The sequence below is a fragment of the Petaurus breviceps genome, unplaced genomic scaffold, assembly GCF_028583685.1.
Source record: "Petaurus breviceps papuanus isolate PSGF00001 unplaced genomic scaffold, PetGlider_PUasm1.0 171, whole genome shotgun sequence".
Taxonomy (NCBI): Eukaryota; Metazoa; Chordata; class Mammalia; order Diprotodontia; family Petauridae; genus Petaurus; species Petaurus breviceps.
Genome location: NW_027185754.1, coordinates 15,295,461 through 15,322,211, shown reverse-complemented (window position 1 = coordinate 15,322,211; position 26,751 = coordinate 15,295,461). Strand labels below are relative to the sequence as shown.

Below are 26,751 nucleotides of genomic sequence, written 5' to 3'. Positions count from 1 at the left end.
GAGGTATAGTGCAAATTCTATGAAGAATAAACATACATTTATGGACACGACAAAAAGGGGTTTTATTTTGTTTAACTATGCTTATTTGTGACGATGGTATAGTGTTTTTTCCTCTTTATTGCTGAAAGTGGTCTAGGAAGGAGAAGAAAGGAGAGATAAAGAGAAGGAAGGAGGAAAGGAAGGAAGGAAGGAAGGAAGGAAAGAAGGAAGGAAGGAAGGAAGGAAGGAAGGAAGGAAGGAAGGAAGGAAGGAAGGAAGGAAGGAAGGAAGGAAGGAAGGAAGGAAGGAAGGAAGAAGGAAGGAAAGAAGGAAGGAAGAAAAAAAGAGGACCACTGGAGCATTTTTCTAATGCAAAAAAGAAAATTCAGATAAGCAGGATAGCTTTGAAAGTAATATGTCGAATTTATTCTATATTTTAAAAGAGCAAATTATATGTAATAGAGATTTGTGGCTTCACGTATAATCCTATTTTCTGTTTTATTTTGTATGAGAAAATGTTCTCTTTTCTGTTGAATGGTAAATTCAGAATTTAAAAAAATCAAATATTATTCTTAAAAATTGGAGAGAAAAAAAGAAAAGAAAAAGGCTACCTTCCTCTAACATAGCTCCTTTTATTGGGATGAATTGTTTAAAAAAAAAAAGAAAAAGACTGAACTACTTTTCTCTAGCATGGGATAGGCAGTGATTTGAATGGCTTAGAGTCAGGTTTATTCACAGAGCCAGTTTTACCCATATTTACCATCCTTGTTCTCAAAACTTACAAATTATGGGTTACACGGGTTCGGTTGCATAATTTTAGAGTCTCTGACTTTTTTTTTGTCCTCAGACAAAGGAGATAGTGCTTTACCTCTTGAGAAGAAGAATCTAATCCCTGACCAGGTTATTTGGTAACATAAACCAGCCCCTGGTACTAAGGGTCTCAGGCTATTATTTATAATAGCCTGTGACAACTATCTTGGATCACCATTTCATTTCACAGTCTTCCTATTCCACAAATGAGTTAGAGTTTAAGGCTATTATATTCAACTACAGAAATTTTCCCCATGGGGGAAGAACAGAGAAAATCTGAATTGGCAAGTGAGCAAAACTGAGTCTACCACAACTCCAGGTGCATGTGTTTGTGTCAGGGGAGACAGCTCATTGATTTTAGAAGTTTATGCCCCAAAGTGAACAGATCAGACTCTCCTAGTATAGGTTATATTCCCACACTTACTGGTTCCCTTTCCCCTCCCCCACAAAGGGTCCACATTCATAGGATCCTTATTTTTTAATTGTGTATTCAGCATTTTGTAAAGGGAAGGGTCAGTTCAATGAAACAAGAGTAGAGTTGTAATATCTATTGAGATTGGCATTTTGTTTTTAAAAGATGCATGTAAAAAAATTAAAGATGCATGTAAGGGAGTCCATTGTACTTTGGATACAATTATTTTAAATGAATTTTAACATTCTCCACTCTCATTTGGGTGATATTAGTGAGCATGAAAGGGAATCTAGAGAATTTACCTGCATGGTGTCCAAAAGGATCTTAACAGACTAGAATGTTAGCATGGATCTTACAAGAATAAATTTGATAAGGATAAATGAAAAGTCTTATATATGCATTTAGAAATCAATTCCACAAGTATAGGATGGGGGTGATTTGCCTAGACAACAAATAATGGGAAAAAGACTTGGGTGGTGATTACTTTACAAGCACATAAGCTAAAATTGAATGAAACAGAGATCAGCATAGCCCCTGAGCACCGATGATATACCAATGTAAAATATTCTATTTTTACTTTGCTAAATCTACTTTCCATGCCATTTCCAAGATCTATAGGTACTTGACCCCTAACCTATGTATTGAAAGAGATACCAGGTCTCCCCATTTCCATTCTAGCTTTCAATTTTGATTCCTGCCATTTGGAATTCATTGACCATACAAGAGTGGACCTAGGCAGCTACAGTGGCCAGCTCATGAATGTCTCTGTATGAACAAAGAATAACATGAACCTTATCTTGTAATGAAAGGGGGGAAAATCTTAGTTATTTCCTAGGGCTACAAATTCAAAATGAATTTAACAGCATGACGTGGCAGGCAAAACTCTCTGTCAATTTTCAGTAGCTAGGTGGCAAATAGAGCACTGAGCCTAAAGTCAGGAAGACATGAGTTAAAATTCAACTTCAAACACTAACTGAGCAAGTCACTCTGTTTTAGTTTCATCTGTAAAATGGGAATAATAATAGTAGTTAATTCCTAGGGCTATTGTAACAATCAAATGAGATAATATTTATAAAGTACTTAGTACTTATATTCCTAGGGCACCTAGGCCTGGAGTCAGGAAGACCTGAATTCAAATTTGGTTTCAGAAATTTAACTAGCTGTGTTACCCTAGGCAAGTCACTTAACTTGTTTGCTTCAGTTTCTTTATCTGTCAAATGAGCTAGAAAAGAGAACCACTCCAGGACCTTTGCCAAGAAAACCCCAAATGGGGTCACAAAGAGTTGGACATGGCTGAAAAATGGCTCAACAACAATATATGTGCCTAGCACATAGTAAGCTCTATATAAATGTTTTTATTATATAATTTTATATAATGAATAAATAATATATGACATATTATTGTGACATATAATAATTTATCATTATTATCATTATGGACAGTGTCCAGAATGAGGGAGGTAATGGTTCTATTCTCTTACCTCATCAGACCACATCTGGAATATTGTGTACAGTTCCAGGTGCCACATTTTAGAAAGAACAGTTACAAGATGCAGTATGTCCAGAGAAGGGCAGCCAGGAGGGCAAAGGGACTTGAAAACATACCATACATCACCAAGAAGTTTGATCTGTATCATTAATCATCAGAAACAAATTCTCCCTGGACTTCTGTGAGTACATAATCACAACTTGGCAATATCTTCTGGATACCAGGTCCTTCTGCAACAACAGTAGATCAATCAAATTATTGACTACTGTGTCCATTTTCACTAATTCAAAATGAGGGACCTGTGTTCCCAAGTTCCAATTTTATGATTCTAGATGTTAAAAAAGAACCTAAAAATCAGAATCTAAAGAATCAGCTTCATGGCCAAGAATATGACTCTGTTGAATATACCACAGTGCTTAGGACAGTGCCTGACATATAATACAAATTTAATAAATGTTGATTGATTGATTGACAGATCATTCATAAAACAGATATTGGATAAAGTCCACTAGGAACTGCAACCAAGCTTGTAGGAAAGTGGTAGAATTTATGACTGTGGCTGAGGATATATACAAGAGCTCTCTATAAGCTACAGGTAAAAGGTCCTAGAAGAAGGCCAAGAGCCTACCATTTTATCTAGGTCACAGAGAAGAAAAAATAGCAAAGTCCTTTCTCTTTCATTCCATTTTTCTTGGGGGATGGGGTGGTGGTGGTTCAGAGAGTGGTAGAGGAGAGGCTGAAGGGAGTAGAACAATAATTCCACTGGTATGGAAAACAACCAGGAAGAAGTTCCCTCTAACAATGCAGGTCCTTCATACCTCCTTCAGAACTTGAGATCTTAGAGAATTTCCTTTGGGAGTGGAATGTTAAGTACCCTTGCCAGGCTTACCCAGCCTGCATCTATCTAAGAAAAAACTTGAACCCAGTTCCTCCTAACCCTAAGGCTTGTTCCCTATCTACTCCACCAGAGCTGTCAAACACATGCATATCACAATACTCCTGAGTGTTGCCTGAACCAGATTAAAATGTAATTGGGAAATATTTAAAAAAAATAAATAAAAATACAATAAAACATAGATAATACTACACATTAAAGCTAAGTCAATGTGCTGCCCAAGAGATCCTTAGGTACTGTTTCTATTTGTGTTTGATATTACTGCCCTTCACTGTTCCCTCTCAAATTCCATGTAAGCATCATACATTTAAAGCAGGAAAGGACATAAGAGGTCATCCAGACTGATCCCCCCTAACTTTGGAGAGAACACTACTAAAGCTCAGAGAAGTGGAAGGCCTACTATAGAATCACAGCACTATGATAGAGAGATCAACTCTCTCATTTTACAGATGAGGAAAATGAGGTCCATGGGAGTTGTGACTTGCCCAAGATTAAACATATAGGAAGGAACAGAGCCAGGATGCAAATTGTTGTCCTTGGATTCTCAATCCAGTATTCTTTCTATTCTAGGCACTGTGTTTTTTTCTTCCATTAGATACTTAGAAATGGGAAAAACACAACAAACAATAAAACCCTAAATCCTTTCTATGAGATGCAGGGTGAGACCCTGGAAAGGGTGCTGGATTTGGTAGTAAGGAACTGGGCTCAAATCTTTGCCCTGCCTGGTACTACCTTGGGTGTGACTTTTATAAATAAGTCATTTAAACTCTTCTGGCTTCACTTTCCTCATCTGTAAAATGGTGTAGAAATAGATGGTCCCTAATCCTCTTCAACTGCAAACCTATGATCCTATAATCATCCCTATGCAGTTGGCTTTACAATTATCTCTGTGACCAGGGGAGTAAGTGACAAGAAATATTTGACTTGAGGCAGCTAGGTGGTGCAGTGAATAGAGCACTGGCCCTGGAGTCAGGAGGACCTGAGTTCAAATCCGACCCCAGACACTTGACACACTTACTAGCTGTGTGACTTTGGGCAAGTCACTTAACCCCAATTGCCCTCCAAAAAGCCAAAAAAAAAATACTTGACTTCCTTAAAAAGAGAAAGAACTGGGACGTTAGAACAACTTTCTTTTTTGTAGTTTGAATGCCATCTTCATTAAAAGCAATATATTTCTATATTAAATTACAGTTAACAAAGTCCTTCTTAGTCATTTTCTCATTTGATTATCAAAAGCTCTGTGAAAAGTACTATCAGTGAAACAGCTATGATTATGGCCATTTTACAGATGAGGAGATGGAGGTTGAGACAGACTACAGCCTAGGCCTCTGGATTCCTAGTATAATGCTGTTTGTACTATGTGTATAATGTTCTTTACAATTCTTTATATATACATATGTGTATATGTTCTTTATAGTATACCACAATATCCCAACACATACACACACACACACACACACATACCCCACATGCTCCAAAATAAATAAAGTGGTATTTTTGGACCCACTCAAAACTCTAAAAAGCTATGTATATGTTGCTATGACCTTTCTTTGCCCTTTCCATTTCTCAAGTTCACAATCATTACTTAGATTTTTACAGTCTCTTTAATTCCTCTCCCTCTGAGCCAAGGCTGCGTCCCTCCTTCCAACCCATCTTCTGGAGTATTTGAAAACCTGCCTTTCCATGAGTTTCTGCTCTGTAGATTTTATCTTTGGGCTACATTTTCTTGGCCACAGGGGACAACGAGAGTCCCACTTCTGCCATGCCCATTTTGGGAGACATGCTATACAATCCATTCCATTGGAATATTTGGATAATGATAAGTAATGATAAAACCACAGTGATGATTAATAAAAATGATCCACTTTCATATTCTCTGATTGTAAATATCAACTTTAATTAATGGTAATCAATGTTAGCAGTAAGAGAAAATCCTAACTACTTGAATGCACTACTTTGGGGGCATTGTAGGAGATTTTTCATTAGCAATATAACCAGGGCTTGACCCCCTGAGGACTAATTTTCTACATAGGGTCCCAGATTTAGTGGGAACTAGAATACTGGTAGTCTGTCTTTTTTGAAAATTCAATTCAATTCAATTCAGTTCAACTTAATACAGTTTATAAGAACCCAAAGATAATAGATTTTAAAAATTTCTTAATATTTTTTAGTGTAATAGACCCTGACTGGTAATGCCCTTCTCAGAATGTTTTTAAAGGTATAAAATAAAATAGAGGATCAAAAAGAAATCAAATCAAACAAAATAAAGTTATCTTTTTTTTAAGTTTACAGACCCCCCCCCCAATTAAGAATCTCTGAAGGTTTAGAGTTAGAAGGGCCCTTATTGTAATTGTTATTCAGTTGGGTCCGACTCTTTGTGACTCCATGGAGTATATTGTCTGTGGAGTTTTCTTGGCAAAGACATTTGGATTGGTTTGCTATTTCCTCCTCCAATGGATTAAGGCAAACTGAGGTTAAGTGACTTGCCCAGGGTCACACAGCTAGTTTCTTAGGCCACATTTGAACTCAGGTCTTCCTGACTCCAGACCCAGCATTCTATCCCTGGAGTCACCTAGCTGCCTCCAAGAAGGGACCTTAGAGGTCATTTATTCCAACTCCCTCATTTTACTCATAAAGAAACTAAGCCTTAGAAAAATTAAGTGACTTGTTCAAGGCTATACAAATATTAAGAAGCACAGTCAGAATTAGAACCCTGATCCCTTGACTCTAAATTTAGCAATCTTTCCAACGTAACACATTACCTCAACAAGTACAAGTAGCCTACTGCGTAGAAGGGACTATGTATGTTGGTGCTAGGAATGAACAGACAAAAGTCATAATAGCTTCTGCCCTCGAGGAGCTTATATTCTCCTCAAACAATAAGCATACAAACAAGTAAATATGAAATATATACAGAGGGATTTCAGGGAGAGAAGTGCCAAGAATTGTGGGGAATCAAGAAAGGAGGTGGTGTTTAAATCGGGTCTTTATGCTGAAGAGAATGAATTACCCTTCCAGAAGAATCTAGAAGGAACATGATCTAGAATTTAGAAGCCAAACACAATACAGGCAGTGTATCAGTCCTGGAGTTAGAGGGTTTGGGTTGGAAACTCCCTGAACAGTTTGCAAGCTGTGAGAAACCCACTGAATCTTTCTCTAAGCCTCAACTTCCTCCTGGGTAAAATGGGGATAACAGTGCTTGTACCACTGATCCTCCAAGTGCCTAGGGATGGTCCAAATAAGGCTACAGAGCCCTGGCCATACTTTATAAAATCTATGGATTATACGTGAGCTAAAGCTGTTGTTATTATTATGTAAGTTAAAGGCTTATTTTTTTTTTCAAATGAAGTATAAGAATAAAAAGGCATGGGCAATACGGTAATTGTATAGTTGGATGGGGTAACCGCATGGGCAAGATCATTGCTTCACTGAAGTATTCAGGATAAAGGCACCGTGAATGAATGTGGAATATATCTCCAACAGTGTAGGTGGGGCACTCTGAGCAACAATGGTCCACTTATTAGAATCCTCTCTGAATACAACTAGCAGGCACATTTTCCTATTTTAAAAACCTTCACTGCAGTTCACAGGGGTTTAGAGCCTGGACCTTAAAGATCATATCATCCAACCCCCTCAATTTACAGATGAAGAAACTGAGGCCCTGAGAGGTTAAGGAATTGGCTCAAGGTTACACAATTTCAGTAACTCTCCATTAGGATAAAGTCCAAATTCCTGTGTCTGGCATTCGAGGCTCCCTCTGCAATATGGCCCCAACCTACCTTTCCAGGCTTATCTCCCACTGCTTCCCTACAGGAACCCTTAATGCCAGCCAGAAATTAACAAGAAAAACTCTTATTGTTGGGCTAAACAACTCATGGATCTAGGGACTCAAATCCCCTAATCTGTGTTTAAAGATTAACCATCTGTGGAAATTTAGAAAAGAGGCCCATTCCAACAGATAACAGGTCTTCTCTTCTTGGTTACTGTTACCCTTCGGCTTATCAGAAACAGTCTATTTTTCCTGTGTATAGGTCTTCATGACATTCTCAAAGCAAGAAGGACCTTATGCCATACTCCCAATCACTAGCAAAAAATTCCATCAGTTAAGAAAAAAAAAATTTTACTCTCTGTTCTGAATAATAATGGTACAATTTAATAGTTCTATTGGGTATTTGCAAGTAATCAATCTGGGATAATACCCAAGCAAAACATGATGAGAAGGTACAATGTTTAATTCAGAATGGGAAAGACTATCCTCAGATTTATCATTCATTCATTGTTTTTATTTCTTTCAACAAAACATTTCACTCAAAAAAATATTTACTAGCAGGGGTGGCTAGGTTATGCAGTGAATAGAGCACCGGCCCTGGAGTCAGGAGGACCTGAGTTCAAATCTGGCCTCAGACACTTAACACAAAAACTAGCCGTGTGACCCTGGGCAAGTCATTTAACCCCCAACTGCCCTCCAAAAAGATATAAAAATATATAAAAATATATTTAAAAAAATATATATATATATATTTTTTTTTTTTTTTTTACTATTACTACCCAGGCCTCTACTAGACTATGCAGTATAGCATATGAAATATGCAGAGAAAAGACGGTCCCTGATTTCAAGGAGATGACAGTTTCATTAAACAATTAAGGAAAAATTCAGGACAGTATATAAAGTTTGCCAATGTAAGAAGTACAGATAACCTAGGGCTCAGAGCTGAATGAGATCACACTGCACTGGAGCAAAAAGGGGAGGGAGAGGGTCATGCTAAAGAAAGTGGAATTTTACCTGGGCCGCGAAGGAAGGATGAAATATGAATGGTCATTGTGCAGTTGGGGAGGGTATTCCAATGCAACAACTTTACATTGGTCCAGTAGAAAGAAAAATGACTCAAATGTGTTCATTGGGCTACATAGCTAAAAGATGAACATTCCTAAAAGGCACATGTGTCCCATGTCACATTTCTATATTATATGACTACAGCCAGGAGTGTGCTGGTAAATATTGAATAACTAGCATTCCAGGGAGAAAAATGTATGCAGGACACACTATTAAGTTTAATCTCCATTATCAACATTTTTTCCATCACTTTCTTAAGTCTAAACAATAAAAAAATAATCAATCAAGCCATGATTTGTAACATTTGCCAATTTCCAAGGTGTAAATGCTCACGCTGAAAATTTCACAACCATTTCTATTGAGACGGTTTGAGCTGGCTCCAGCACAAGCCTGACTATAGCAGAGTGATAGTTTTCCAACACAGAAAGAATCTTCTATCACAGATAAACCTGACACTTATTAATTTTTTTTTTTGCAATAAGTACTAAACTTCATTACTCAATTTCTAGATCATACACTATGTTTACATAATCTTTTTTCAGCTACCAAAGTCGTGCAGCAATATCTACTGGCAGGCGTAGCAGTGTGATACCAGCAAGTATTTATGGCTAGCAATGTTACAAGCCGACAAAGTAATGTAATTAAATAGATCTGATTCTCTGCTGTTCTTTTCATCAGGTACTCCTGGAAAGCTATGTCAAAATTTGCATTCAAGATGCTGACCAATAATGTACATTTTAACTTACCATGGCAAATAAAACTCCACACCATATGGCTGATTAGAAATACTCTCTCCTTTTCTAAACAGCTGGGTGAATAACAACAAGGAAAAGACAGTTTGCAGCTGTACACGGTTATCATCACTTTGATACTGCTTAAAGGAATCTAAGTCTTCCACAGGTATGCACCTGAGATTAGAAGCAAAGAATCTTCCTCACTCAATATGAGAAAATAGCGATGGGAGTTAACAATATCTTATACAGGTGTCATCATAACTGTACTCCTAAATTTTACCTAGAATAAATGACTCATTTTGCATTTTGTAACCAATTTTTTCAAAGGTCTTTTGGGGAGAAGGTATTACTCTACAGAAGGAAAGAAATTTCAAGTTAGGATGAATACAGGCAAATATTTTTATTATGGAGTTGCCTCTGTTTTTGCCTAAGTGCCCCCAATTTCCCTATCCATTCTACCTCCATCCAGGAGGACCTGCCAAGACAGAACTCTAGATGCCCCTATTTATTTCTTGCAAGCTCCCAGCAGACACGTCAGCTGCACTGGTTCCAATTGATTCAGGCACATGCATTTCTCTGGAAGTCCTCCTCCAGAGCTGGCTTTAAAACTTTAAGTGTTCTAAGAATTTGCCTTTTTAAAGTCTTACTCGGCATTTTTGGCTTTTCTCTTCCTGAAGTAAAAAGGGGTACAAGCAGAGCTGTCAAGTAGAACCTTCAAAAAGATAATTCTATCCAGATTTATTTGAGAAGATGCTTGATTTGTGATGTGCGGTTCAGGAAGTCACTATTTCAGGTAGAGACAAATGAAGGTATCTTCCCTCTCTTGCACATTCTCCCCTCCTCTCACTCTTTCTCCAGGCTAACTACTCACCTGGGAGAAGGAGGTGGGTGGTAGTCTGAAATGGAAACATTTTTTTCCAAACACTAATTTCACTTTAAGTCATGTGTTGTTAGAGGCTTTTTGTTGTTTCTTTCTTTTAATTTCTTCCCCTGGAGACTGTTGGGTGCTGTTAAATTTGGTGGGTGCTTTTCTATAAGCTAAATATTTTGTTTCTGTTGATAGAGAAGAGGAAGGAAGGCAGGAAGGCAGAAAGGCAGGCAGGAAGGCAGGAAGGCGAGAAACAGAGAGGGAAAGACAAAAGGGGGAGAAAAGAAGGCAGAAAGGAAAGCAGGCAGGGAAGAATGCAGATAGAGAAGAAAGAAGCAAGGCAGACAGGAAGGAAAGAAGGAAGGAAGGAAAGAAGGAAGGAAGGAAGGAAGGAAGGAAGGAAGGAAGGAAGGAAGGAAGGAAGGAAGGAAGGAAGGAAGGAAGGAAGGGGGGAAGGAAGGGGGGAAGGAAGGAGAGAAACAGAGAGGGAAAGAGAAAAGGGGGAGAAAAGAAGGCAGAAAGGAGAGCAGGCAGAGAAGAATGCAGATAGAGAAGAAAGAAGCAAGGCAGACAGGAAGGAAGGAGGAAAAGAAAGGAGAGGAGAGGAGAGGAGAGGAGAGGAGAAAACAGCAGTAACATACTACTACCTGGTATTTTCCATTTCATAACCTACAACATAGACTGCAGGGTGATTTCCTTCCTTCTCTGATTTCCAATTCAGATGGGCCAGAATGGTGTGAATGAAACACTGTCTCCAATACAGTTTTTGCAGGCAAAATGGGCTGAAAGTTTGAGCTTCAAACATGGATTGACTCTGCCTCTTTAGGTATAATTGTACAAAAAGAATAGTAGGACTTAGAATGGACACATACATACCCCAATGCTTCTGATTCACTAATTAAAAACTGGGATCTCTTTCTGGACCTACACCATCATCCAAGAGATATCAATCCCTAAAACTGAAAAAGGAGTGCATATTGTGCACATGTATTTGTGGCTTTCCTCCTGTGACAAGCAGAGTTGTTTTGCTCTAATCAGTTAACAAATAGATGGGTAGATTTTTGATACAGCTAATGACTCAGTCTAGTCCTAGACATTCCCTCAACAGCTTAATTTTTACATGTAGAGTTTTTACTCATTGAATAAGGTCTTGGTCTAGGTCTTGTCAAGTACATTTTTACTAATGTTGACCATCAAAAATTTGGGGAAGGACTCAGAGGGATAGCTATAGGCAGCTATTCCTTTAAATCTGCTATTGGAAAGTAGTTCAAGCCTAGAGTCTCTGTCCAAACCATTTTCCAGGTACTCAGATCTGTGAAAAAAAAACAACCACATGTGGCCCAAGAGAACATCTCACTATCTTGGAAGAGTGAATGGGACTGGCATCATTGCTTAGGGGATTAGATGAACAGCTAATCTTTAAAAAAAAAAATCTAATCGGGAAGCTACCTTTCCTTCATTTCTCAACTAACTTGTTGATGTTGTAGCGCTCAAATATGATTGTAGCTCTGGAGCTGGAAGGAACCTCAGAGGCCATGTGGTTTCACTGCATCCTTTATTCTTTTCTGGTTGGGCCACTTCTGACTCTGAACTTCTCTCTCCCCTCTCTCCACTCCCTGCTTTTCAGCTTCCTTTTATGTTTTATCTTCCTCCATTAGAATGTAAGCTTCTTGAGGACAGGGACTGTTTCTTCTCACTTATGTTTCTATTCTCAATACTAAATCTATGATGCTAGGGAAATGTAATGGAAGGAAAATTTCACATCAGGGATAAGGTCTACACGACTGCTGGCTGTTTTTCAGGTAATTCCACTTATTCCACAAAATCTTTCCAGGCAACTCTAGCCCACATTGATCTCTCCTTTCTTTTAACCCTTATGGTACAGAAAGTTTTCCCAACATGCAATAGTTTGTTAATACTGTATTGAAGGATCTTCCCCCTACTTGTTTCATGCATCTAAGTCTTATTTGTGACATTTTTTCCTACCTATTCCCCTAGGCTGGGCACAAGCTAGGCAATACAATGGGCGCCTAATAAAGATCTGTTGATTTAACATGCTTTTGAACGAACAAGAAAAATATCATAAAAGGAGAACAGCCTGACTCTACTGTAAATAGACAGAAACTCAACACACCCAAAGCATAAATGTTACCCCACCCCCCCGCCGCGCCCCGGGCCTCTGAGGAGGCTAACCTCTGCCAAGGGACAAGAGAAGGGCTGTGGGCTGTGCTCAGGCTCTTCTGGGAACTCACATTAATGCTTGAGCACAGAAATCATCTTTTCACTGTGCCAAATCCCAAACCCCAAACACACAATCATTGCCCCTGAATTTGTTGAGGAGCGGCCTTAAAGTGGAGGTTCTTCTGTTGGCTTCCATGAAGTGACAAACCCAATAAGCCCTTGACATAAGATGAGTTATTTTAAATACACACACACACACAATGTATACTTCCAAAGCACCAACTCCACCAACATTTCCCCCACCAGCTGTGGAAAAGAGGACATTGCATGGTATTAGGAACAAGACTAGCATAAATAGTGCTCAAGGTGGTATTCCTTTCAAGATTCCATTAACATTGGATATAGTGACTCAGCTTTTTCTAATCTTCCTAGGCCATCTCCAAGACCCCAGGAGAGTTGATTTATCTGGTCCACTCACTAGATCTTTGTCATTCTTAGTCTTTGCTGTCTTTGGGAAAGGTTTAACTTACTCGTAAGAGGGTGCTGTGCTCCTAATACCTTTGCCTTTCTATTTACCTATTCTGTGTGTATGTGTGTTTGTATACATAATGGCATGTACCTAATTATTTATATGTTGTCTCCGCTAATAGAATATAAATTTACTAAGTTTGCCTTTCATTGTATACGCAACACTTGGTATTGTGATTGACATATAATACATGAGTCCTTAACCTGGGGGCTATGAACTTGTTTTGTTTTGTTTTTTTAAATATATTTTAGTAATTTTATTTCAATATAAGTGATTTCTTTTGTGATCCTATGCATTATTCATTTTAAAATGTTATTCTGAGAAGGAGTTCACAGATATTTTACCAGATTGCCAATGGAGTCCATGACACAAAAGAAGTTAAGAACTCCTGGTTAATAAATATGTGACTAACTGGCTGTGATCCAAATAAGGCAATATTACTAATTTCTTTCCCCCCCAAAATGGCCCTCTCTTCTCTTCTACATGGAAACCACAGATAAAATTCAGTGTAGAAAGAGAGCAGAGAGAGACCAGACTGTGAAGTTCTACTGGAGGAAAATGGATCCAATGTCACCAACCTTTCCAGCCTTCTCTAGTCAGTCTATCCATTATTTTTTTTTCATAAAGAAGAAGAATGTAATGGAGGAGGGTAAAAAATAGTTTCCTCACCATGATTTTACTCAGCTTTTTTTCTGTTAGGTAAAATAGGGACCTAAGTATATTTGCCTAACCAGGCAGGTAGGATAAGATGTGAGAACTAAACTGAGTTTCTGACCATAAATTAAATGACAGTCAAGATGATAGGCAGCTAGGTGGTACAGCTGATTGAGCACTAGATTTGGAGTCAGGAAGACTTGAGTTCAAATCCAGCCCAAGATACTAATTAGCCATATGACTCTGGGCAAGTCACTTAACTTCCATCTCTCTCAGTTTTCTCGTCTGTAAAATGGAAATAATAATCCCAGGGTCATATGAGGATCAAACAAGAAAGCACTTTGTAAATCTTAAAGCATTATATAAATGCTAGTTATTAAAAATAATATCATTATTTTTATTACTATTATGATAGAAGAGAATAATTCAATGAAGAGTTCAAAAAAATAAGTATTATCTTAACCTCCTGGACATCTGTTATCCTCTATGAGCAGCCTGATGAAGGAGATCTTCATAGAATAACTGAGAGGTGTCTGAGGTATGACAGGGTATGACCAAGGTAAGCTTCACCTAGCTTAGGGCAAGCATTTGCTTCATCACCACTGGTTGACTGAAGTATAAATAACCTGGCTGAAAGGAAGAATTTCATAGTCACTGCCTGATATCTGACTGAGCAGAGATATAGCTGTCTTCTTTAGAGGAAAGGCTTACTAACTACATTAGACCCCACCCTTTCCCTTTTCCCCTCCTGGATGGAAGATGGAATTGCAATTGGCCTGGAAGACATCTTAGCTGAAGACTACAGCCAAAAAACAGTGGGAGGATGAAGGAACAGACTGAAGAAGCAAGCTGAAAGAGAACTCAAAGAGATGCCATTCTCTCCTCCAGGGGAGAGGCTTATTCACCACAGCATCTTCTTCTCCTACTCCATCCCCTTGCCCCAGTGCATGACGGAGGTAGCCAAAAGAGCTAACAGAATGTATTCTTCCTCTCTAAGGGAGATGCTCACTACCAACAGCCAGCCTCGTAGATGTTGCTCAAGATATTAGGTAACCCCAAAGAAAGCTAGGTAACTGAAGATTGGCTGGAGCAGAGATTAAGGAGAGGCTAAGATGCAACACTCAGCAGGGAACATAGGCCACACAGGGGGCAGTGCAATGACGGGAGATATCAGATGCTCTACAATATCAGAAGCATGGGTTAGTTTCTTTCTACTGACATGCTGGCCATAAGTAGTCCTCACATGTTCACAGGTTATCCTTACACACACTCACTTTCCATTGATATCATGTGTAATTTTTTAGGTATGAACCCAAGGCTTATGAAGGGAATGTTTTGCTATGACTTTCATTACTATGTTATTTTATTAGAAACCTTTGCTTTGAAATAAGTATATCCTCTGCCTGACTAATAAAAGAAGGACCCATCTGTTGGGGCTCAAGAGCTATGATCTCTAGGTAAGAGGATTCTGACCTAGAACCTCAGCTTTTTCCAAGAGACCACAAGAAATAGTGCCCCAAGTGCTACCTTTTTGGAGGGGGAAATTCAGTGTTGTCAGTTTTCTAATATCCTAGGAAAAGGCTCTACTGCCCAACTTCCATCATGATATATGTGGAATCTGTCTGCCACATGTGACCCGGACTGACACATTGATGCTGACTACTTGGAAGAACTGGTCTGTTGGAGGGCACCTCTGAGTGTTTAAAGAGCCCTTGCTATCCAGGAGGCTCTCAAAGGAAAAGACATGGCCACTACCTGGAGGAATATAGTCCTATTAATTGTGGGTCTTTCTCTTTCCTCTTTGGTCATGACCTCCTTTCTTCATATATTCTTTCCCTAAGGGTCCCTAGGAACTTGCTGTAGTTATTCCACCAAGGCATACTATCAGGTAAGTGACACTGCAGCCAAGAAAAGAAAATATCCTCAAATCATCTCGTGGCACCAGCTCTGAGCAGAGGTATCGTGGAGCTGATATGTGGACTCATGGCTCTTTAATGGGATTTCCAAGAAACCTTTCATCAAATTCATGGCTGCCACTGCCCTGCTACACTGTTCCTTCTCTGACATTTTTCTCCTTAAAAAGCTATTCCCCGGCTTTATGAAATGGCTGGTAGAAGATAGATTAACATTTGTGAAAAGTAAAGGAATACCACTCTCCTGTCCAAAAAGAGGTGGTCGAGAAAAGCCACTTGATCCTGCCTTGGTCATTGACTTGCCAGGTGAGCTCTTTACCTCCAGTTGAGTTCAGCACATGCTATGGTTGTATTTCAGGGTCAATCACACTATATCACACTATTGTCGTTTGAATTATATTCCCATAGAAATGTTGTTTCTTCTTCTCTTTCTTTTTATCCTAAGTCAAATATTCCTTACCGTGTTCCTACATTTAGGTTGAAAGATTTCCATGCCTTCTTCACAATGTAATTTATTCTCACTTGCTATTAGCCTTGCTTCTTTTTAACATACCCTTCAATTGTAATATCCTATTAGATTGTAAATTCCTGAGGTATATGGACTATAGTATTTTTTTCTTTGTACCCCCAACCACTAAACACAGCCCTTTGCATATAGTAGGCATTTAATAAATTCCGGAATTGAAATGAATGACTTGTAGCCCTGCTAAATTTCCCAGCCTTAATTCCATTTAATTCAAACAGAAATCTTATAGAACAAAGTATCCCAATATCTCAGAATAGGAAGGAATGGCAGAGCTTATTTAGTCTAGTCCCCTTGAAAGCGTGAATTTCTCTCTCAGGACTATCCTCTCCTAGTGATGGCCAGGGTGGAAAACAAAGGCTCCATGAAAGGAGTTTTTCAACCTATTCTGAATTTTAAAAATGTCTTTAAGCAACAAACCTGACCAAGAAACCAGAAGTCTGGGATGCTAACGGGATCTTTAGCTGGGAAGCTGAGTATTAACTCATGCACGGAGGTCTAGTTACCCTGCCCTGTAGAGATCCTTGAAGAAACAATGACTATGAAATCATGTGTAGTCTCAATGTCCTAAATCTTCGAAGAGTCAGTCTACTTGCTAAAGTCTCACAGCCCCTATATATGGTTGAAAGTTTATTTGCTTGTTTGTTTTACAAGAAAAAAAAAATGAGATGGATTTTTTTTCCTTCTCTGAGAAGTCTTCCTAAGTTTCCACTAACAATTGTCCTGTACTTCCTAAGTGTGTTGAGTCTTTCTAATTGCCCTTTCTGGGTCTTTTTCCTGAATTTTGCTCCCTTCTACAATTCATCAAGTACTGAATTAGAATGCTTCAAAAAAAATACCACTCATATTGAGTTGTTAGAGACTTAGTGTGTAAAACATTATTTCCTAGTGGTATTTGCATTTTAAAAGGGAAGCCTAAAATTGAGGCACACTCAAGACTTACATAAATATAATTATACCATGTTCTATAAGAAAATAAAGATTAGCTTAAAATTTGGGGGGAATATACATTGCTCATGATTAAGCCATGCCAATATAATAAATATGATAATGTTACCTAAATTAATTTATGGTTTAATTGCTGTAACAATCAAAATACCTCTGCCAAAGAGGATGCTTTATAGAACTAGTCAAAATAAAATTCATTTGGAAGAATAAAAATTCTATGGTCTCAAGGGAAGTAATGGGGAGAAAAGTAGGAAGAAAAGGAAAATGGAACTTCTTGTCTCCAAGTTTCATTAACAGTAATCATGAGAAATATTTATTAACTGATTAAAAGAAAATTAGATTAGTAGAACATATTAAATAAAGAGGAACCAAAACAATAAAATGCAGCACCAGTGTTTAATAAACTGGAGAACATAAATTACTTGAAGAAGAACTACTTATTTGATTGACAAAACATCTGGGGAGACTGAAATGTAGTTTGGCAGAAATTAGGTTTACCATCAAAATATCATACCATACACTACAATAAAACTAAAATGTATATGCCATTTAAATATAAAAAGTCATACTATGAAAACATTGCAAGAAAATGAAATTAGGTCACTTCTTCAATTATGGCTGGGGGGAAATTCTTAACCAAACAAGGGATATAATCAACTATAAGATGTAAAATATTCATGCTCCAATTGCAGAGTGCTTGGCTTTAAATCCCACCTCTGACACTAAACATGTGACCTTGGGCAAGTCAATATTCTGGTGTCACAGTCTCCTCAACTGTAAATGAGAGAATTGAATAGATTATCTCAGCCATTCCTTCCATTTCTAGATTTTTGATCTTATGATCCTAATCTCAAATGCATGCAAATTAAAAACTTCTGTTACAAATAAAATCAATGCAGCCAAGAAAAGAAGGGAAAGCATCAAATGGGATAAAATTTTTGTAACAACAAAGAATCCTCCAGTTGTAAGCAGTCAAAGGAAAAGAGTCTTCAAAAGAATAATCACAAACTGGGGTGGCCAGGTAGCACAGCAGGTAAGATTACCGGCCCCAGAGCTGGGATGACCTGGGATTGAATCCAGGCTCTGATACTTAGCATCACACCCAGAAAAACCTGGCCATGTAACCTTGAGCAAGTTACTTAACCCCGATTGCTTTAACAAAAGAATAATCACAAACTACTAATTTGAAAGTTTGCTCAAAATTATTAATAATAAGAAAAATGCAAATCAGAATTAACTCTTAAGGTTTTATCTCAAACTCACCTTAAGCCTATTTTGAAAAAGATGATAAATGATGGCAATAAGTAATGTTGGAGGACTTGCAGAAAGATAGGAACACTTATACACTGTTGGTGGAGCTGTTAATTGGTCCAACCGATCTAGAAAGCAACTTGGAATTATGATTTTTAAAAGCATACAAATTATCTATACCTTTTAAGCCAGAGCTCTAGTTTAAAAGTATACATTCCAAAAATGTCAATGATATAAAGAAAGGCACAATATGAACCAAAATATTTGCAGTATAATCTTTATAGTAGCAAGAAAGTATAAAAAAGTATATATTCACTGATTGAGGAATATTATTATATGAAAAATATGAATATGAAAAATTCAGAGAAGCCTGAGAAAACTTATATGCACCAATGGAAAGTGAAAAAAAAAAACCCAAGAAAACAATATGATCAATGATTACAGCAATGTAAATGTAAAGAAAAATTTTTTAACAAAAAGCAAATAGAACACTGTGTAATTATATTGACCAAGATTGACTCCTGAAAAAAAATTGAGAAAATATACACCTTTCTTTCTTTACAGAGTTGGGGACTTTGGGTGTAGAATATTGAATATTGTGTCACATAGAATTGATTTGTTGGTTGTGTTTGCCCAACTGATCTATTTTTTCTTTTTTTTAATTCTTTTCTGTAAAGAATGACTTGCTGGGTAGGAAAAAATATGTGTGTACAATGAAACAGAAAGATATCATCATAATGAAATGAAATTTTAAAAGCAGGATCAGATGTTTAAGCCAAAGGAATGAATCTCTAGTAGAAAGAAGGAACTGTGGCATTTGGGGAAAGGGCAAATATTTTTAAATAGGGGATACTTCTGACTCTTCTCAAATCTCCACATGAGTAGTGAATAGCAACATGATATAGTAGAAACAACACTGAATTTGGAGTCAGAGAACCTGAGGTCAACTCCTGCCTCCACAAGTTAAAATCTCTCTTGAAAAATTTACTTACAGTGGTATGCTAGTAAATGTTTAGCATATAACTCTATGGGAAAAAGAAAATGTACAAACAACACACTTTTAAGTTTAATCTGCCTTACTAACATTTTCTCCATCACTTTTTAAAGTCTAGACAATCATCAAAACAATAAATCAGGTCCCAATGTGTAGTATTTGCTGGTTTCCAAAGTATTAAATGTTCACATTGAAAATTTAAATATTAGCTCTCATGAGCCACTTTGAGCTGGTTCCAGAACATCTTTGCTATGACTAGATAGTTGAAGCATAGGAAGTCTTTTTTTTTTTTAATATAGGAAGGGCAGTTTCCCAGAAATAAATAACCAGGAATAAACTAAATCACTCATCTTCTTCCCTGATCAATATCCCTATAATATATCTATTTCCTCATCCCTCCTGATAAACCCTGGGTTTATAGGGTTGGGAGTGGCATGGAATTGAGAGAAGAGGGGATAGATGTCAGGCTTAGAAACCAGAGTCCTTAAGGGGGTGGTATAATAAGAGAAAGGCGTCCATACATCCAATAATTATTCCAATTTTCCAAACACTAGGACCAAGTTCTAGTGAATCTCTCATTACTACATAGATATTACTTGTATGTATATAAACATAGGGGCATGTGCACTCACATTCACTCACACACACACACACACACACACACACACACACACCATTGTTGGATGCTGCTGACCATATGGGGAATTTGATTCCATTCACCCTTCCCCAATGTGACAGCTCTGATCACTTGCAAGCCATGACATCATCTCCCTGATATCATGGTCCTCTTCAAGAACTAAGGACAAACAACAACCTGTGAGTAGTAGTAGCTGCCCCACTGGGGATCTCACTGGCCAATTCCAGTAGGGCAATTCACTTCCTTCCTTCCTTCCTTCCTTCCTTCCTTCCTTCCTTCCTCCCTCCCCTCCCTCCTTCCTTCCTTCCTTCCCTCCCTCCTCTCCCTCATGCCATTTTTTTTTTCTGGGAAAATCAGCAAAGTTCTACCACCATTTCATTATGAATAATTTACAAGTGACTCTTGCATATTAGTCTTCATACAAAACCATTTAAATATACAAATCAAGCTATCAGTGTATGTTACAGGATCACATCCCATTAGCCATGGGTACGGACAATTCCCTGCTCCACCAGAGATGAACTTAATCCATTTTCATGGGAAACTAAAGTTTGCCCAAGCAATACCCAGATTTGAAGAGTGTGAGAATGGGAGGGAAGACACCACAGAATTAAAATCAACACAAGAAAGTTGAAATTGTAAGCCTCAGTATGTTGTTCACGTCAAATATCCCCCCAAAACTTGCCCTACCAAAAAAGTCAGAGCCAACCCTTTGACTTCACTGGCAATAAAGCATCCACTACTGCAAAGATATCAAGTAACATCCCCTGCCAGATATCGTCATATACTGGGGAAGAAATATTCAAACTCCTCAGTTTGAGGAGTTGCCCATCAATTGAAGAAAAACCTAGGAAGATTTGTATGAATTCATGCAGAGTGAAGTGGTCAGACCCAGATCAATCTACAAGTAACCAAAATATTGTAAAGAAAATCAACGATCAAAGACTTAGGAAATCTTAACTAGGAATTAAGAACCCAAATCACTCTGGCTCTCATTGATTGACTAACAATAGGTCCCAGCCCAAACCTCATTTGGTCATCCTTTGGATCCTGATGGTTCAGCTTGAGTAAGAGCAATTGTTGTTGTTTTGGCTAGAAATCTTGAGGATTATCCCCTTCCAAATTGATTTTTTTCTGACTAGGTAAAAGGCAATTCTTTGCCTTATTTTTTACTAAGTCTTAATCAATGAATGGATGTTGCCTCAGTCAAACTGAGACCTGGAACAGACCTTAACTTAAAAAGGCCAAGATCTCCCACAGCATCTAGGGCCATCTCCAGTCATCCTGACCTATATTTTGCCACTGGGACTCAGATGGCCCCAGAAGAGAGAATGAGGCTGGTGACTTTGCTCACCCTCTCCCACTTAAATCCAATTCACTTGTAAGTCATGGCATCACCTTCCTGATATCATGGTCTTCTTGAGGAATGCAGGACAAATAATAACAACAGATCAGAGAACTGCGCTTAGTTCAGTCAGTGTTAAGTGACTGCTTAGTTCAACCATTGGTGCTCTGAGGCAAAACAACAAAGAAATCACCAATCATTGATCTGGAAAGCTTCCCAGATTATACATCTGCCCTTCTAATTTACACTTCAGAGGACCATGCTGACCAGGGAGGAGGATTAGAGACTTATTCTCTCTTTTCCTCTTTATCTATTTGTGGGGGACCCCCCCACCCCTCCTTTTCTAGAAAAGAAAAAAACTGGGACTTCTGGTGAGATAGCAGTAAGTAAAATTTACAAGATAAAACTCCTGGTTTTCAGATATTCACATCTGAATATGTTAGTCTTCTTCCTTCTGCGTTCCAAATACTGGTTGTGTGGTAAGTGTGAGCTAAAACAGGGAGCCCCTTGGACAGAGCAGCAGACCATGGAAACTGCCTATGTTTTGGCTGTCTCTCTATCAAGAATATTTTCTTTCTAGGATATCTGACAATCACAAGGAATAGGTGAAGCTTCACAGGTGAATGACTTCAGCCTAACAGACTGTCTCTAGGTCCAATATAGAAACAGAATGTCAGTCAATATAGGATAGAGCTAAGCATAGTGTAGCCAGAATATTCATAACTGGCACAAAGGCAAGGTGAGGTTACAGAAAGGGAACTGGATTTCCAGCCAGGAGAAATTGAGTTCAAGATTTCTCTTCTCATATATATTGGTCATGTGACCCTGAGCAAGTCACTTAATCATTTAGTGCTGTCTGTAAGACCATTGGCTGCAGAGCAGGTACCAACCTGGATTGCTGGAGGGAACTTCCTCATCCTGGAGTTCCCCATAGCAGTGAAATCAAAGGTCTAGGACAATGTCCTAAATGGCAAAGACAATGGGAAGAACACCCTTCCTCTTCATCTCTTGGTGGAGTTTAACCCCACTACCCTACTTCCAAGGGGCTATGAACTGCTCCTGACCATTGCTCCTGTTTCTTCCTACCACCAATCCACCTCCTTTTCTCATAGCATAGATGGGGGGGGGGGGGAAGAGACTATAAGGTTTAGAAAGAGGACTGAATTCAAGAGTAGTGACAAGGGAATATCCTTGCTCATTTTGAAAGCCTCAAAGAATCAGAGAATGTGAGAGTTGGCAAAGACCTTAGATATCATCTAGTCCCAGGCCCTCGTTTTATAAAGGGAAGATTTGAGACTCATTGTGGTGGAGGAAGTTTTTTTTTTTTCTACTTCAAGTCTTGGGCAGTGAATGTTATTTCTCTTCTCTCCTCATATGGTTGGAGCCCCTTGCTGTCCATCCAACAAGGCTTATATTGAAGGGCTATGTGTCTCCTCCATTGACTGCTCTGTATAGCAGGGACATGAGTCATGACCCACAGTTGAAGAAGTGTTAAAGGGATCGCCAATGGAAAAAGTTCAAATTGGGGGAAAACTCCTATTTATTTCCTTTGTTATGAATATCTTCTATGAACAGTCAGTTCTAACAAAAAGAAAGTTTTTGAAATATTGCATTTTATACATGCCCAAACTTAAAATACATGGTAAGTAAGCTCTTTGCTACTTCAGACTAGTATTAACTTTATCCCAACCTTTTTTTTTTTTCAAGTTGACCTGGAGCTAGGAGAACCAGTGACTTAATCAATGGATTTGCTTCTTCCCTCCATCTTTCCTTCCTTTTCTCTTTCTTTCCTACATTTCTTTCTCCCTCCTTTTTATCATTTAAATGTTTTCTGCTCTGTTTCCTAGGCTCTCATAAGAAAGCAAACCATGAATCAATCTAGAGCATATCTAAAGACAAATGAACATTAGGCCAGGCAGGAGAAAAGTAAACACGTAAACTACTCTAGGAGGAAGCTTCTGAGGAATACTCCACCAATGAAAATGGGAGAAAGAATCATGTGAAGATTAATAGGAAATTACACTGGGCTAAGGGAATTTGTGTACCCAAACAACTTTCTTTTATCTTTAGTAAAGCTATGGTTGAAGGAATTTGCCTGTTTCTGTCACTCCATGTCCTTTGCATAAAGGCCCACATGATAAATTTCCCTTTGACTTTAGTTCCCCTGGAATGATCTATTTCTGAAGATAAATTTGTGTGCTTTTCTTTTGTCAAGAAATAAAAACCACACAGTCCAAAGTGCTTCCCTTTTTTACCCTACCTGCCAAAAAGATTAGACCCAAATGCATTGTCCCAGTGCACTAATCTTATCTACTGGGTGCCTGAAAGCATCTACTACTTCTTCCTTCTGATGGTCTCTATTCTGTTTTATCCTTAAATCTTTCACTGTGTTTTTATATGTAAATTGCTTCAAGCCCTATCAGAAGTAAGAGAGATATAAACTTTCAATAAATTTACATTTAACTCATGTCCCTAGCTCCCAAATAGCATGCATCAATCATTTACCTATTTATATCAAGGTAAAAAAAAATTGAGGAATAATAATTGCCTTGTCACAGAGCTTTGTCTTCACCAAAACACGGAAGAACTAAATAAAACACTTCTTTTCCAATTTCTCAAGCCCTTCTATGGGTCGGGAGGGACTAACTGTATATACTACATAATTTAAAAAATACTGTACAGACAAGCATTGGCAGAGTTGAAGTTGTACCACTGTGAGGTAGCGCAAAGGGCCTCAGCCCATCAAGCAAAGGGAACAAGGGGCTAAGTCTAAGTTTCTGAGTGAGGAGAGTCAGGAAATGTGAGTAAGATCCAGACTCAAAAAATCAGACACAGACAGAGGTACCAGGAAAAGTGGAGAGCTGAACTGGGGATGGCTCACTTGGAACGTCCAGTGAGTGGTCTATGAGTCATAGGCTGTTCTTATGTCCAAACATCCCTACTCACCAGCATTTTCAGCCATCCTTAGCATTAGTGTTAGCCGTAAGGTACTAACAATTGTCTTGCATTGTTTGCTGGTTGCTCCTCTTATCCAAGACCTATCTTCCCAATTAGCCTATTGGTTCATGGGCAAAAACTCTATTTTCTCTTATCTCCCCCATACTACCTGACATTGCAGTGAGAACACAGTTAGTGACCAGTCAAGTCTGGATGGCTGGTTGATATGGCATACATCACCTCCTCTGGTCTTTTGCCTAGAATGAGATGAGCCTCCAGGGCACTAGGGCTAGCCCTGCACAGGAAAAATGGAAGGAGCAGAAATGATTTACATGGAAAAGATAGTGAGTGACCACTTCACAGTACTTCAGAGATAATAATGTCCCTAGAAGACTTTCTGTACTAAGAGGTATAAAAAGCTCAGTGGTGCTGAGGAGAGCACCTGGACACCTCTAAGACTGTGATAAGGGCCTTTTAGCATGGCATAGATGCAAGGACAGAACTAAGAAATTTCCAGAGGATCTAGTTTCATTTCCAAATAAGCTTTGGTATTCAATTAAATGGGTGGCATTGACACAATGTGTTTGTTGCTAGATTGTCTCACCCAAAGAGAAGAAGAGGAAAGAATTAGCCACTAATGGGACCTGTATTAAGGCATGGGGATTATGAATTGGCTACTCTGCTTAATTCATTCAGTCATTCCTATATCGCTTAGACTTCAGTGGTGGGCAGGCAGCAAACTCAAAATGAAATCAACTGTGTGACATGAGACCAAAAAAAGCTAATGGAATTTTCGGCTTCATTAATAGAGGTGAAATGTCCAGAACAATGGAAGTAATAGTCATGTGGTCTTCTGTCCTGATCAGATCACATGTGACGTGCCCCATGGGAGCCACATTTTAAGAAGGACATTGACAAGCTAAAGGGTGTGCAGAGAATGGTAATCAGGATGAAGACAAGATTGGAGGAGAGGCATAAAGAAAGAGTCTTTCCATTCAAAAACAGTGAAACAGCAGAAGAAACTGGGAATGTTCAGGCTGAGGTGAGAGAGAGTTGGCAGGTATGAAACTATCTTCAAATATCTGAAGAGCTATCATATGGAAGAACAGTTTAGACATGCCAGGCTTGATGCTAGGGTACAAATCTAGAAGAAATTGGTGGAATATAAAAGCAAAACCAAAAATAAAAAAAATAAAAAGAAATTCTAACCATTAGGTAACACGGTGGGCATGGAGTCAGGAAGACTTGAGTTTAAATCCAACCTCGAACACTTATGGCTGTGTGACCCTGGGCAAGTCACTTAACCCTATTTGCCTCAGTTTCCATATCTGTAAAATGAGCCAGAGAAGGAAATGGCTCACCACTTGACCACAACTGAAATGAATAAGCAACAAAAAAGTGAAATGGATTACTTTAGGATGTGTTGGGTTTTCTATTCCTAGAGGTCTTGGAGTGGAGGTCAGATGACCACTTGTCAAAAATATAGAGGGGATTACTATTGAGAGGTACTAATTGGGACTAGTGACTTCTGAGTTGCCTTCCAACTTAGACTTACTATGATTTCTGGGCATATTTATGAATCACTAGCTCTACCATTTTAATTGAACAGACAAATCTATTCCGTCAAACCATGAGCTAGCTCAGTCCTTTCTTCCTTCCTTCCTTCTTTCCTTCTCTTCCTCTGTCCACATACCCCCTTACATGTGATTATTCTACCCTTGGGAACATAAATTTTGATGACTGAAGCCTCATAAGATATCTTGGGGTTTGGGGTTAGATTGTTTTCTTTTCCCTACTTATTTATTCTATAATTTAAAAAAAAAACTGGGACAATTAACTGTTTTGTTTCATGTAGTTTCATTTATGATTTCTTGAACTAGAGCTCTGGAAAACCAGGCTTTGATAAAGCCCATGGTGATTCACATGGAGCTGCCTGACCATGCCTTAAACCCAAATCACTCTGGTTCTTTCTGATTGGCCAATAACAGGTACTAGCCCAAGCCTCATTTGGTCATTGGGTTTTGATGGCCCACAGCAAGTGTAAAAAGCAATTGTTTTTATTCTGGCCAGAAACCCTGTGGGTCTTCCCCTCCCAGACTGATTTTTTTTTCTTGAATAGGCAAACTAGTTCATCTTTTGCTTCATTTCTTTATGCAATCTTAAATCACTTAAATCACAGGTATTGCCTCAGACAAACAGACCTGGGAAAAACCTTAGCTTAAAAAGGCCAAGATCTCCCACTGCATCCTGGGCCATTTCTAGTTCCAAACAAATGGAGGCATTTGTTTTTGTCTTCACACTCTCATTCCAGGGACTCTGGGCTCTGATAGGTGAGTTGTCTTCTTATCCTGCCCCAAAACAGGCTGCCATGAATTCCAGTTTGATAATACCTAAAATATCCTTCAACACTTCAATATGGTCCTAAGCACTAAGTGATGATTTCTGAGTCTGGTAGAATTTGTGATAAATGGACAAAGGCCATAGACACCCTCAATTTCACAATATTGTTTTCTATGCAATGAAAATAGAGTTAAAATTGAGTAGTGTAACTTGAGGTATTCTGAAGTCCATCTTCTTCATTTTTCCTTGAGAATTTTCGACATCTTTGTTGATATAACTTGTTTTGTCTTTTATCTTCTTTTGTTAGTCTAATCTTCATTCATGGTTGAGGTTGTAGGGGAGAAGAACCATGTAGTCTCCAACAAGGAATTTCTTGATTCTCTAGTCAAATGTTGGATTTGACCTAATCAATCAATCAATTGATGATCAAGCATTTATTAAAAACCAAGATGTGTTGGGCACTTTGTTAGGCGCCAGA

At 38.4% G+C, this 26,751-nt stretch overlaps 1 protein-coding gene and 1 non-coding gene across 15 annotated transcripts in view; one reads left to right on the top strand and one right to left on the bottom strand.

Annotated features, from left to right (window-relative positions):
* Positions 1–26,751, bottom strand: part of ZNF536 (zinc finger protein 536) — a 615,457-nt gene that overhangs the window by 306,231 nt on the left and 282,475 nt on the right. The gene's annotated exons all lie outside the window — the stretch shown is intronic.
* Positions 1,678–1,780, top strand: LOC138157328 (U6 spliceosomal RNA). The gene has a single exon (XR_011167364.1). It is a non-coding gene; the product is annotated as a U6 spliceosomal RNA (small nuclear RNA).